Here is a 12,988-nt window from a genome sequence, read left to right as displayed (position 1 = left end):
TTCTACAGTGCTGGTGGGAACGTAAACTAGTACAACCACTGTGGAAAACAGCGTGGACATTCCTAAAAAACTACAAGTAGAACTACCATTTGATCTGGCATTTCCACTACTGGGTGTCTACCCAGAGGAGATGAAGTTATTATACGAAAAAGATACCTGTACACGCATGTTTATAGCAGCACAATTCACAATTGCAAAATCGTGGAACCAACCCAAATGCCCATCAATCAATGAATGGATAAAGAAACTGTGGTATATATATACAACACAATACTACTCAGACATAAAAATGAATGAATTAATAGCATTTGCAGCAACATGGATGAGATTGGAGATTATTATTCTAAGTGAAGTAACTCAGGAATGGAAAAACAAACACCGAATCTTCTCACTGATATGTGGGAGCTAAGCAATGAGGACACAAAGGCATAAGAATGATACAAAGGACTTTGGGGACTTGGGGGGAAGGATGGGAGCAGGGCAAGGGATAAAAGACTGCAAATAGGGTGCAGTGTATACTGCTCAGGTGATATGTGCACCAAAATCTTACAAATCACCACTAAAGAACCTACTCATGTAACCAAATACCACCTGTACCCCAATAACTTATGGGGAAAAAAAACTCATTTAAAAATTAAGCTATGGTTTTAAAATATTTTCAGTGTACATTTCTGAAAAATAATTAGCCACAATATATAATAAACAATAAAAATAAACTTTAAAAGATAAATCTTCCAATAGGAAATTGGAAAAAAAGTATATGAAAATAAAATTTAAAGCATAAAAGATCAATATGGCCAACTGACCTAGAAAATATGCTCACCCTCAATAATAATCAGCAAATTAAAATTAAAAGAATCATTCTCAGTAGAACGGACTCCCAAAGATGCCCAGGCCCCAGTCTCTAAAAATTGTGACTATGTTACCCTATATGGAAAAAATGATTTTGCAGATTGATTAAGATTTTGTACCTCAAAATAGGGAGATTATAGCCTGGATTATACAGGTGTGCCCAACCTTAATAAACGAAACCTTAAAACCAGAGAACTTTCTCCAGCTAGAATGATAGAAAGAAGATACGTGAAGTTTGAGAAGCTCAAAGTGTGAGAGGGCCTTGAACCACCATTGCTAGAGGAGAACCACATGGAAAGAATGAGAAAAATTACAGGCAACTTCTAGTAGCAAAGACTACCACAGGTTGCCAGAAGAATTTGAATTCAACCAATAACCTGAATGAGCTTCCAGAAACATACATACACCTGTAAATGCCTCCATTTTGCCCTTGTGTGATTCTGAATGCAGGACCCAGCTAGCAACACACTATACCCAGACTTCTGACCTACAGAGCTATAGAAAATAAATGCTTGTTATTTTTTTTTCTTTTCTTTTCTTTTCTTTTTTTTTTTTTCGAGACAGAGTCTTGCTCTATCGCCCATGCTGAAGTGTAGAAATGCTTGTTATTTTAAGCCACTAAATGTGTGGTAATTTGTTATGACTGCTGTAGAAAACTACTAAAGGAACAGTAAAATATTTTACATCTATCAGCTCAGCAAAAATTAAATACAGTGTTAATGAAGATTTGAGGAATGGGAAAATATACACCAGTAGTATATTGGTCAGTATAAGTTGATACAAACACCCCAGACAGCAATTAGTCTTTTTCTGGTAAGATTTTTAAAGTGCATATCTTTAGACCTACAAATTCCACTTCTAGGGCTCTGTCCTGGAGATTGAGCATATGCTCATGGAGACATGTTATAATGTATTCTCTCTTCGTTTGGCAATAATTAGAAACTTAAAAAATGGACAAAACCTAATGATTACTCAGTAAGAGAATTTAAAAAGTGCTTTATCCATTGAATGGAATGCTAGGCAACGGTTGTGACTGCTTCAAATCTCATTTAATAAAATTAATTCAAAAACAGAAAAATATTTAATAGCATTGAGTGCTTACTCCATAGAAGGCAGTGTTCTAAGCACTTGATATATATTAGCTCTTAATTGTCATAGCCATTGGAAGTAGAAATAACTATTCTTATTTTAAAAATGAGAAAATCAAGACCTATGGAGACTAAATAACCCGCCAAGGTCATCAGTAATGAAGACTCTAGTGTTGACCATTTACCTTTTGGGTTATATAAATGGTGCCCCCTGGAGTCAAGCCACAGTTAAGCCTTGGGGTCCCATGTGGAGGTTCTGAAGGGTTTCACAGTTCACAAGCACTAAAACCTGGACTCCAACCCAAGCATTGTGGCTCCAGAATTCATGCTCTTAACTATCTGCCTATACTTGCTTCAGTACAGAGTTGCTAAGTCCCTGCTGCATTCTGGGCACTGTGAGAATCCCTGGGATGTCACAAGCAGCGTGCAGGTAAGGGCTGTGCCATGTTGAAATACATGGTCTCGGAGAGGCCAATATGCAGCTATAACATTAACACTGTATGATGGTGTTCACTCAAGGATGTACTGGTGGTAAAGGAAACACAAGGCAGAAGATCCCAGCCTAGGCACAGGCAGAAGGTTGGAAAAGGACTAAAACAAACACCCTGCAAAGAGTTCCAGAAGAAGGCAGCTTCACAACAGATAGAAAATACACATTAATAACTTTCATTTTAAAAAAAAATCAGTCAGATATATTACTCCCTACAGATATCCAAATGAATGGTACATAATGTCAAAAGGAAATACTTGACATTAGGGGCAGGTGCTTCCTGAAGACTCAGAAAACCCACAATCTCAAAGAGAGACCATCACCCAGGGCTTTTGTTTTTAGAAATGTTTAAGCTAAATCGCATTACTTTTTCCACCATTGGAGCTGGAATTATGTGTATGTGTTGGGGCGGGGGGGATAATTTTAACAAAGAAACAAAGGGTTTTTTTTTTTCTGTTTTGGAGGGTTTTTTTTTTTTTTTTAGATTCAGAAGAAAGAGCACCTGTGTAGAGAGAAATCAGGCACATGTAATGAGTATGCCTGGTGGTCAGCTAAGGTCACTCTCAAATACGTGCCTCGAAACACTTACGAATACAGATAATAAACAATATCACTCATGAAAAATTGAAGCCCCAAATAGTAAATCTGCAAATACCAAGAGACTATTGAATAATATTCAGGACTTTTAAAGGAATAATTTTATGTTCTAAATATAATAATTATAATAAATAAAAGATCTGAAATTGTTTCACAATGATAATATGAAACAAAACCTCACACTTGATAAGTGGGGTAAATTAATTTTTTATTGTCTAAGATAGGTATTAGAGTTTAACAGCATTTCAAAATTGGTTATGTAAAATTACATCACTGCAAATACTTGGTTTTGTTTTATGTTTTAATAATGGATGTGAGGAAAAGAGCTTTGGGACTGTGATTTTCTTCCACTGCCTAGCAACATGCACAAATATGGATCTGTAGATGCAAAACCAGTGACCTTTCTGTTGTGTCTGCCTCTAATGTGTTTAAATGGTTTTGACTGTGTCAGCATTAGATACACATTTAAGGGGCACTCTAGACATGGACAATGCATTGTATTGTCTTTTAGCATATGCATTAAATGAACCAATGAGCCCATCCATTTTCAAGAAAAAAAAAGTAATAGAAAAACAAAAAGAGGCCGGGCACGGTGGCTCATGCCTATAATCCCAGCACTTTAGGAGGCAGAGGCAGGCGGATCATGAGGTCAAGAGATCGAGACCATCCTGGCCAACATGGTGAAACCCCAACTACTAAAAATACAAAAATTAGCTGGGCATGGTGGCGGCTGCCTGTAATCCCAGCTACTCAGGAGGCTGAAGCAGGAGAATCTCTTGAACCCGGGAGGCAGAGGTTGCAGTGAGTCGAGATTGCACCACTGTACTCCAGCCTGGCAACAAAGTGAGTCTTCGTCTCAAAAAAGTAAAAATTAAAAAAAAAGAGTACACATTAAAAATTAGCATCCATAATTACTATTGCAGCATTATTTTTAAAAATTTTTTTTTTATAGAGACAAGGTCTCACTTTGTCACCCAGGCTACAGTACAGTGGTATGATCATAGCTCACTGCAACCTTGAACTCCTAGGCTTAAAAGATTCTCCCACCACAGCCTCCCAAGTAGCTAGGACTGCTGGCAAGTTCCACCACACCTAGCTAATGTTTTTAATTTTGTAGGGATGAAGTCTAAGTTTTCCAGGCTGGTCTGGAGTTTCTGGCTATTGCAGTAATATGTCTGACTTTTAAAATGTGGTTATTATACCATGCAATATGAGAGGTAAATCTACAATATGGATTTTTAGGACAATGTGTTAATACTCTATTTTACTGTGAGAGTATATTAGTAAAAGTCTTTCCCAGAAAACTGAAATATCACAGAGAAGTCTTAGTACAAGATTAATGATTCAGTATTTAGTTCTTTCTCTGGGAATGTTGGCTGGTATTTTGCATTCATATTTAGTCATTAGATATATTTTATAATGATGAAAATATATTGTTTTTCATAATCATGAATATTTTTGTGAAAATATAGAATTAGCCAAAAAAAAACTTCATGATTTACATTCATAACACCTAGGTAGGATCAATAGCTTCTTATAGTTGTGTTATCTTGGAACAATGAGATTTTTCATTTTTATTGCCTATTGAATTCTCCTGAAGCACTCAAACTGTATATATAGTAAATATTCTTGAACAATGGGATCTCCCTTTTATATTACCTATTGAATTCTGGCCGAAGAATTCAAACGAACTCGATAGAAAATTTGACTATGCAAACTGGTCAAAGGTATGCTGTGATTAAAACTCGTGGAAAGAAGATGTGGGAGGGGGGCCGGAGTGGGTAAGGGCCCAGAATTCCATCCCTTCACCGCTTCCACCAACAGCATCTGAGTGTGCTCTTCCTCCCCGCCCCCATACAAACCATTGCTCCACCGCTTGATACGTGACTTAAAGTGGCTTAAATGAACATCTCGCATGAGAATTTGTTTTCACTGTTTGTCCACGCCGCTAGACTATGAACACTCTTCTATTCATCTTTCCACCTCTAGCACTAACACATTCTTGGGGCTGATACTTGGTGTCCTTTAACATTTCTTAAATGTAGTACTGATAGCTTCTTGGTGGAATTAGGAACCAAGACACACAAAACACCTCGACAGCTCAACCGGGAAAGAAAGAATAACCTCTATTAATTTAACAGTCATAGCTCCTGTTAGCCATGGTTGGTCAGAGTGGGGAGGAGGGAAGGCAGGAACTCCAAAGGTTCTAAAAGAGGACTTCTAGTAAGTGTTGCCCTTTAGAGAGGTTATTCCACTGGACATATGTCCAGGAAAACTCCTATTTTTTCCTTTTTTGTTTTTTTTTTTGAGACGAAGTGCCTCTCTGTTGTCCAAGCTGAAGTCTAATGGCATGATCTTGGCCTCCACCTCCTGGGTTCAAGCAATTCTCCTGCCTCAGCCTCCCAAGTAGCTTGGACTACAGGCAGAGGCCACCACACCTGGCTAATTTTTGTATATATTTTTTTCTTAGTAGAGATAGGGTTTCACTATATTAGCCAGGATGGTCTGGAACTCCTGACCTCAGGTGATCCTCCCACCTTGGCCTCCCAAAGTGCTGGGATGACAGAAATGAGCCACTCCACCTGATCAAAACTCCATTTTGAAACACACTGTAGCAACCTGACTTCTCCCTCTTCTCAATCCAGATCCCCTATTTTCATAGCATCGAGCCAGCTTCTTTGTTTTCCCCAGGGCTTAAGGCTACCCACTTCATCACTCTCTTCATCTTCAATTCTATTAATTTCAAACCTCTTCTTTTATTTAATTACCATTTTTTAAATGAAGAAATGAGGGAGGTGGTATATTCAAGTAAGTCTCAATTCAATTAAATGACTTGAAAAACACACTTCTACCATTATAATTATTTCAACATCCTAGACCCAAGACCATACCCCGAGGAAACATCAAAATGTAGCGTATTCATCTGTTTTCACGGTGCCAATAACGACATACCCAAGACTGGGTAATTTAAAGAGGAAAGAGGTTTAATTGACTCACAGTTCCAGATGGCTTGGAAGGCCTCACACTCATGGTGGAAGATGAAGGAGAAGCAAGACCCATCTTACACGGCAGCAGGCAAGAGAGCGTTTGCAGGCGAACTCCCGTTTATAGAACCATCAGATCTCGTGAGACTTATTCACCACCAGAACTGTATGGAGGAACCGCCTGCCCACCAGCCCCTCCCATGATTCAACAACTTCCACCTGGCCCTACCTTCAACAGGTGGGGATTGTTACAATTCAAGGTGCGATTTGGGTGGAGACACAGCCAAATCATATCATATAAGGAGTGAGATTTTTTTGAAATATCAAGAATACCACAGATATTTTAAATTTCACAGAGAAAAGCACATTTTCACATGAATCAATAAAAGGAAAGTATATTTTTATCTTGTCATTGTGAAATTCTAATAGAAATCAGTAAAGATGAGGGCTGAGAAAAGATATTCCTTACTTCAAAATGCGGACTTAGTTGCTCCTTCATCCATGTTCCCACTGCAGCTTGTTCATCCCTTCATCATAGCTTGTACAATGTCATCTTTTCATAGGTCAGGTTTTCTCCTGAGTTCCTGTCTCCCCAGCTGGTCCACATTACTGTTATTGTTTCAGTCTTGTGACTCAGTCCCGGATCATGGAACGAGAACAGAAGAGAGGTCTGCATCTTCCAGATCGCTTTCTTCTTGTCCACAGGCTGGGTCATGGCATGATGGTGAAATGCTATCTTCATCCACTGGTGTGGCCAAAGCCAAGGGCATATCCTAGAGGATGCTCAGTCCCTGATTTAATCACCCATCTGCCCTGGGCAGTGCATAGAACCCCTTGAGTTAGAACAGCTGGGTCTGTGCCACAAGCAACATAAATTATAGACTACTTCACTTTTCTTCATGAGCTTTGCTAATCGTTACTATAAGTCAGAACATAACATGTATCAGAAATGTTTCAAAAATCTGAAATTGTTGAAACAATTTCAAAGCCGATCAGAAAAGATTCGTAATTATGGAGTCAATCTCTGCACAGAAATTTTACACACAGCATGTTATGTGCCACTCAAAACACACTATCAAGTTGACACTTTTCTCTAGATTTTATGGGAAATAAAAACAGATTCTGAGAATTTAAGTGTCCTTAATATCAAAGAAAATAAAAAATAGTGAAGGCACTAACCAGATAAAGAAACTATAACTTTAAGATTCCAAAAAGGCTGTACTTTTCCACTCTACTACGCTGTCACCTCCTCCAAACATTAGATGTCTACAGAGAATTATACTGGTCTACTGCTACCTTTTTCCTAGTTGCAGTTATTATGTGGCTTTATGGGAGATCCCTTGCATTTCAAAATTGGAATCGGCCACATCGTATCCTCTGCGGGAAAAATTCACTCATGATATTGACAAATTACTCCAAGTTACATTTGCTCTAGCAGTGCAGAAAGATGTAAGGAGGTCTGTGGTCTTTTTCTGAACCTGGTTATCAATCTGTTCCTTAGATGAGTGCCCAGGTAATATTTTGATCCTTTAGGAGAAAAAAGAATTTACATTGTCTATCCAATAACATTCCTTCTTTGTTATTTGGGCTCCCTCTAACAATCCTTTACTGGTTCCTGCATACCTTCTGAAGGTATGAAAATTCTGACAAATGAAAAGCCCATACGTATTTTTGATCCACTGCATGAGGAAGGTACTTTCTTCTTTGCTCTCCTCCATGCCCTCATCCAAATTGTCCCTGGACTTCAGATTTTCCTGCCCTAATCTTGATGTCACTTCTTCTTCCCTTCCACAATCTGTCTGCAGTGTTCCAACTCTCCAACTACTGACAGTTAAATCATCACCCTAGTAGATGCCTCAGCTAGTTCTGCGGCTGGTTCTCATAGGAGACAAAGCATACCATGCTCTTTTGATTCTTTCATTAAAGAGGCAGTAGAGACTGCAGATTCTGTAACCAGAATATTTATGTTCAACTGGATCTACCAATTACTACCTGTTTGACCTTGAACAAATTACTTAATTTCACTGTGATTTGGCTTTCTTATCTGTAAAATGTGGCAATGTAATCATGCCTAGCTCATAGTATTTGACAAGAATTAAATTGTTTAATTCATGTGCGCTACTTTAGAAGAGTGTCTGCACACACTCAGCCCTGCTCCTTTCTATCGCATTAACCTTGTTTAACAACTTGCATCAGACTTCAGGCTCTAATTCCAGAAACACTCGTGCTGAACCTCACATCCTCAGCTCCTTTTTTATGTTTTAATCAATTCTTTTCATTTTTATTGCTGGCAGATGTTTCTCATTCTCTCATTATTCTGTGATTCATCTTTAATTTTTATATTCTTCCAGAACTAATAATCACTTCCAATTTCAATTGACTGAGAATACACAGAAAAAATGAGAATTATAATTTCCACTTCAGCAAGAGCAGAGTCATCCTCCAATACCTGCCATATAGCAGATTGCATAGAGTTAAACTTGCTTTCCTTGCCTAGGTTCTTACTTTCTATCCAAACCAATAGTGCTAGAGAAAGAAGGCAGACAAGTCATAGATAAGCATTTATCTCACCTGTCTCCTCCTTCTGATTCCCAAGAGGTTCACATTGCAACCTAGACCCAGCTGTCTTTGTGACTTAATGGTAACAGGTTACACCTGGTCTGCAATAGGAACTGAACGTGTGCTTCAAATCAATCTCAAATGTAGTTTGCTTTCAATTATTTATTTTACTGTTATCCTCCTGATTTCCTTGGACATGTATATAGTATATTAATGCTGACACATTCTGAGTAACTGAAAGGCAACTTTTAAAATTCTTATGCTTCCACAGAATTATAAATACCCAGAAGTTAATTTAATCTTTTATGACCCATAATTATCAAAACACAGTAATACTAAACACATTTATTCTACACTAAAAGTAGAGTGTAAACACTATGATTTAGAGTAATTGACAACTTAGTGAAATCCAAACTGTCAAGTAACTGAAATTATGATTTAAAATGCAATATATAATTAGTATGACTTTTTTCAAAAAATGGAGATAGTCTTACAGCTCAGAATCCCAACAAAATGCTAGTTTTAAAATACTATAAATCATGTATGTGATTACATTTTTTTCTTCACAGTATACAGTTTCTTAAATGTCAGATACTATTGGTGGAAAATAAATTTTGGAATTTCCTATCATTTATTTTCTTCAGAATTTACTTTAGCCTTGTCAAAAAATGCTTTGTTTTTAGTAGCACATTTATACACTATAATCATCATAAAGGCAGCCACCAAAAATAATATACTATGACAACAACAACAAAAATGCCTAAAACACATACATTGCTGATATTTTAGCAGCTCTACATATTATACATTAATCAATATGAACATAATAGTTTCTCAATGGCAAATGTCAGATTTTTCTTTGTAAATTGAAAACCGGTCTTAGAAAACACAAACTAACCATAAATAATATATAGAAACATTGTTATAGATTGTTTGTTACTAATGTGGTAGAAACTGATAGTTGTCTCCTTATGGCCACTCCCCACATTTTCTATAAAAATAGGCTCAAGATTTTACCTAAACATATGACTCCCTAAAATGAAAATTGCATATCCCAGCTCCCATGTACCTGGATGTGACCAAATGATTCAATTTTGACCATTGGGAACAAGTGAAAACGACGTGAACAGCTTCTAGAAAATGTCTTTAAAAGAGTGTGCCTGCCTCCTTCTTTCTAACTTTTGTGCTGCCCAGAATGTGGATATAATGGCTGGATCCTGAGAAATCATCTGAAGACTCGAGATATTTTTGATAATAAAAATGATACATAGCAAAACAACAAGAAAGAAGCCAGCCTGGCTGACTTAAAATTCCACATTAGCTAACTATGAAATTCTTTACATTTTCATCATCAATAGAATATATTTTAAAAATTTGGTAAATTTACAAAATGGAATCCTAAATTTAAAAATGTACTACAACTACATGTATAAATATGATTTTTTTACTAACAAAGCTGAGCAAAGCAAACAAAAACAGTGTAATAGATATGATTTCATTTCCTATATATTATTCTAGAGTTTGGATTACTAACATATACGATAAACATAAAAAACAAAGTAAGAGGGTTGTTAACAAAAATTCTATAAATAGAAAACATTTCCATATCTAAGTAACATGTAGTAACAGAAAACCGATTTTCCTAGTGTAATTATTAGAAAGAAATAGATACATTTGGAAAGTCATATTTTAGAGATTAGAGATCTATGGAAACAACAAGAATGTGATAAACCAAAATCTCAGGCAAGGGAGACCCTTCTGTAGCTGATAATCACTGGCTGCTTTCATCCTGTAAAGCCTTAATTAATTTGGTGCATGGGTGAGGCTCAAGCTAAGCCCTAGTAGGCATCCTCTATCAGAGGAAAAGAGAATCCAACAAAGCTATTGCTTATCTCATGAGCCTGACCCGAGACATGGGAAACTAAAGGAACTCCAAACAGTCAGTAAGCTTTCCCCACAGGACATGTGCTAAAGAAAGTGGAGACTCAGGGATAGGTAAGAGGTTTTATAAAAGGAGAGTAAAATATCCCACATCCCTACAATGCATAAGAGAACAGTTATACGAGAGAATGGAAGCCCACCACAAATACACAGCCAATCTCCTCCTTGATACACATGCTACAATTTGCATAGGAAAGAAGACTAAAGAGTTAAGCTGATAGTTATATAGTTAAGTTGTAGTTATTCAGCACTGAGGAGAAAGAGATCAGCCAGAGTTTTAATCAAAATCTGGAATGGCCACACCCCACAAAAGTACCAGAAAGAATGTGAATCTTTTTAAAACTGCAACACAACTAAAAACTTGGCCCAATCTGTGCAGCATACAATGGTTCTTTTAAAATATTGTCTAGCAAACAATCAAAAATTAATAGATATATGAAGTAGTACAGAAATTGACCAATAATTTAAAAAACAAAACATGAATTATACAAATAGACTCATAGGCAATCCAGATACTGGTGTTGGAGGATGAAGAGTTTAATATATTATTAGCATACTCAAGACAAATGAGGAAAAGACAAATAAAATGGATGTAAGTGTGGCAATTTTAGTAGAGATTCATATGAAAATAAAAAATGAAAATTCTAAATCTGTGAGGCAAACACAGGATCCTCTGTATACTACAATTAAAAAGAAAAGATTGTTAATCTAAATGACAATAACAAAACCCAGTTATATGCTGGCTTTAGCACAATTTAAACATACACTTTAAATCTTAGGATACAGATACTTTAAAAATAAAATTATAAAATATAATGTACTATGCAATTCTATCATCAACAACAATGAAGAATGTCTGGCTGTATTCCTACTAGACAAAATAGATTTAAAACCAAGAGGTATTAGAAAAGATTAAGAGAGAGAATTCATAATAATAAAAGGATCAATCTTTCAGGAAGGCATAGCAAATTAAATATGCAGGTACCTAATGATATAACTTCCAAATTTATGAAGTAAAAACAAGGAAATATTTAAAAAAGGAACTATCAAAGTTGAAGATTTTGACATTTCTTCTTTAGAACACACCGCATTGACTTAATAGACATATATAGAACCCTGTATCCAACATCTAAGAAATACACATATTTTTTAAGTGAAGGGGTATTTAGCAAAATTGAATGTATATTGAATAATCCCAGAATATTAAGAAATTAAGCAAGGCGGGGAGTAGTGGCTCATGCCTGTAATCCCAGCACTTTGGGAGGCCGAAGCAGGTGGATCACGAGGTCAGGAGATCAAGACCATCCTGGCTAATACGGTGAAACCCCGTCTCTACTAAAAATACAAAAAATTAGCCAGGCGTGGTGGCGGGTGCCTGTAGTCCCAGCTACTCGGGTGGCTGAGGCAGGAGAATGGCGTGAACCCGGGAGGCGGAGCTTGCAGTGAGCCGAGTTCGTGCCACTGCACTCCAGCCTGGGCGACAGAGCGAGACTCCATCTCAAAAAAAAAAAAAAAAAAAAAAAAAGAGATAAAGCAAAACACTTCAAAAATGTATGGGTCACAGAAGACATAAAGAAAACTTATATGTAGGTGAATTGAATGATAATACAATTTATTCAAACTTTTGGCATGTAGTGATATGGTATCAGACAAGTTTTTAGTTTTCAATTATATTTTAAAAAAGAAAAAAATTGAAATGAATAGTATATGCTTTCATGTCACTAAACCACAAGAAAATCCAGCAAATTATTCCCAAGAAGAAAGAAATATAAACTATCAGAAATCAATGAAAATACAAAACAGACATAGAGTAGAGAAAAATCAAAGCCAAATTCTGATTCCTGGAAATTATTAATAAACTATTAGCAAGACTAATTACGAGGAAAAAATTAAGGAAAGCTTAGAATAGTAGCCTTAGGAATGAAAATGGGGTATCACCAGTGATTTGTCTTTAAAAAAAGATAATAAAAGGATACCATATTAATCACTTTATTAAAAGAATAATAGATAGTGTGCTCATAAATTTGACAACCTAGTTAATATAGGCAAATTTCTTGAAAAACATAATTTACCAAGCTGGACTCGGTAAGAAATACACACACACACACACATACACACATACAGACACAGACACACACACAGAATTTTTTTCTGCTCAAACATTTGAAAGTAAGAAGTAGGCACCATGACACTTCATCTCTCAATATTTCATCATGCACTTCCTAAACCGGGACATTCATCTGTATAATGACAGTAACATCCTCACACTCAATAAATATTTAGATAATATTATTTTTAAAACAGCTCACAAATTCATTTATTCATCTCAAAATTTTTCTTAACTTTTTCACTATCCAAGATCCAAAGATCACACATCACATTTAGTTTTCAGGTTTAATCTTCTTTGATCTAGAATAAACAGCCCCACTTTCTTTTCATTTTATACAATTTGGATATTTTGAACTGCCATGGCAATT

The 12,988-nt window shown here is 36.3% G+C and overlaps 1 long non-coding RNA gene across 1 annotated transcript in view; it reads right to left on the bottom strand.

Annotated features, from left to right (window-relative positions):
• The window catches only part of LOC134810063 (uncharacterized), a 595,943-nt gene extending 588,029 nt beyond the window's left edge, over positions 1-7,914 (bottom strand). Inside the window, exon 1 of the long non-coding RNA XR_010157174.1 lies at positions 6,025-7,914. This is a non-coding gene — a long non-coding RNA (uncharacterized LOC134810063). The remainder of the gene's footprint in view (positions 1-6,024) is intronic.
• Positions 7,915-12,988: the final 5,074 nt, after the last annotated feature.

Source organism: Pan troglodytes, chromosome 4, assembly GCF_028858775.2.
Source record: "Pan troglodytes isolate AG18354 chromosome 4, NHGRI_mPanTro3-v2.0_pri, whole genome shotgun sequence".
Taxonomy (NCBI): domain Eukaryota; kingdom Metazoa; phylum Chordata; class Mammalia; order Primates; family Hominidae; genus Pan; species Pan troglodytes.
This window is presented reverse-complemented; position numbering and strand designations above follow the sequence as displayed.